Raw genomic sequence first — 2,695 nt, forward strand, 5'->3', positions numbered from 1 at the left:
CTTCAAATTTGTTCCTCAATTTTCTCCCTTAAACTAAGGTACTTCCAAGTTTAGAAGAGAAACTTATCTCTTGTGTGATTAAAACAATGTTATTAAAAGAGGTGCCACTTCATTCATCTTACTGCTAATGTCTGAAATGTTTCATTTGATATTTGACCTTTTATATTAATAATGATTTGTACATATTCAAGGTGCTAACATCTCTTAATGATTTTCAACTGATATTTAATTTAGTTCTGTATGAAGAATAGATTATGCAATTTCTTATGAAATGTATTAAAATGTAAGCTATGCTGTAGTATTATCTTCTAAACTAAAATTATTGTATTTGATATTTTGACCAACATTAATCTCTATTAAAAAAAAAAAAAAAAAAAAAAAAAAAAAAAAAAAAAAAAAAAAATTTTGACAGTCATTCACATGTGACATCTGCAGAATATTAGAAATGAAATTCTATCTTTGTGCACAGTGATAATTCAATTCTTCTAATTCTTGAGGTCATGTACTGAAAAATGTTGAGAATTCAACAGTAATGCATACTTATACATCATAAGTGTCATAAAATTGTACACAGACCAAATGTAATAAATATATATGAAGATTTCAGAGCCTTGTAAGGCTAACTTAGGCAGTCAGTGTGTATTTATGGTTAGTGTTTTGCTAAGTTAGGGACGAAGTTGGAAATTATGAGCAGTGTGAGAAAGTAGCTGGCAGTAGGTAAAAGACACTCTCCATAAAATACATAATTCATTATTTTGCTAAGGGTCACAATTAATCTGTCTTAGTAATCAGTTAAAAATTCAGTACATATTTCCTGACAGACTTAGTTATGAAGTGCTAAAAAGGTAGATTAGGAAATTGTGTCTAATAATAGACTCATTTTATTCCTCTCAGTTTTTAGATTTTTTTATCAATACTGGTTAATTTTTCACATTATAACTTACTAACAGTCTCTGTGATTTGGGAAAGTATACTCAAACCATACAAGCCATAGGTATAGTATTCTATGTCCTTTCCTACATCTACATCAATACTCTGTAAACCACCATCAGGTGCATGGCAGATGGTACAGCCAACGTACCAGTTATTACGGTTTCATTCCACTCACATATGGAGCACAGGAAGAATGACTGTTTGGATGCCTCTGTGCATTCGGTAATTATTCTAATCTTACCCTCACAATCCCTATGTGAATTATATGTATGGGGTTGTAGTGTATTTCTAGACTAATCATTTAAAGCCAGTTCTTGAAACTTTTTTAGCAGTCTTTCTCAGGATAGCTTTTCTCTATCTTCAAGAGTCTTCCAGTTCAATTCAGTTCCATGGATTAAACAAACCTGTGATCATTCTTTCTGCCTTCCTCTGTACACATTCAATATCCCCTGTTAGTCCTATTTGGTAAGGATAGCACATACTTGAACATTATTCTAGAACCAATCACATGATTGATTTCTAAGCAATCGTAGACTAACTGCACTTCCCCAGGTCTACCATCTGCTTTCCCCACAACTGAACCTATGTGATAATTCCATTTCATATTCCCACAAAGTGTTACACCCATGTTTTTGTACAAGTTGGCTGATTCCAACAGTGACTCATTGCTATTATGGTCATAAGATACTATGCGGTTTTTTGTGAAATGGAAAATTTTACATTTCTGAATGTGTAGAGCATGTTGCCAATCTCTGCAGCATGTTAAAATCTTATCAAGATCTCACTGAATATTTATGCTTCTTTTGAATAGTAACTCCATTATAGATATCTGCATCATCTGCAAAAAGCCTGATTTTACTATCAACATTGTCTGCAAGGGCATTAATACATAGTATGAACAGCAAGGGTCCCAACACACTTCCCTGGGGCACTCCCCAAGTTACTTCTTCATATGGCTATGACTCTGCATCCACCATATCATTCTGTGTCCTCCCTACCAAACAGTCCTCAATCCAGACACAAATTTCACTTGGTATGATCATACTTTCGTCAATAAGAATTTCGAGGCATTTGACTGTGTGAACCAAGAATTCCACTTGGTAGACTAAAATATTATGGATGGTATCTATTGTTGTTATCTAAGTACAGTTTATAATGAATATTCTCATTCAACACATCAATTCAATATTGTCCATAAATTCCAAACAATATTGTTCACTCTATCCTTACAAAGAAGGGTAAAATTACTGTTACATTGAAGGAAATTTCAACTGTCCTTATCTACATACAGGCATCCCGGGTGGAATGATCAGTATTCAGGGATATGACAGGATCATTCAGAACAAAAAAGTATAGCAAACACGGAATCTAAAATGCAAACTTAAGAGCTGTGAGTACTTGTTCTGTAAAAGAGATGTGTCTCACAGTGGTGAAGATGAACAAGTGCTCACAGCTCATGTTTACTAGACTTTTTTGCTTCAAATGGTGATAACTGTCATATCCCTGAATATTGACTATTTCTCCTGGGACATGTTGTATTAATTACTAACTGGCTAATTACTCAATGACATATTAATCATAGTTTTAAATGGAAATCTCTTAAAATAACAAAATAACCCACTGGAATGAGTGCTGTGAGGTGAAGACAGTTTCAAATCATATTTTTCTTGTCAAGATTATTGCTTCAGTTAATCTGTCCAGCACTTCTTACTATCACAGCATTTTTACGTATTGTGTCATATGTGTAGTAAGCATCACAGAA

Source organism: Schistocerca serialis, chromosome 5, assembly GCF_023864345.2.
Source record: "Schistocerca serialis cubense isolate TAMUIC-IGC-003099 chromosome 5, iqSchSeri2.2, whole genome shotgun sequence".
Classification (NCBI taxonomy): Eukaryota; Metazoa; Arthropoda; class Insecta; order Orthoptera; family Acrididae; genus Schistocerca; species Schistocerca serialis.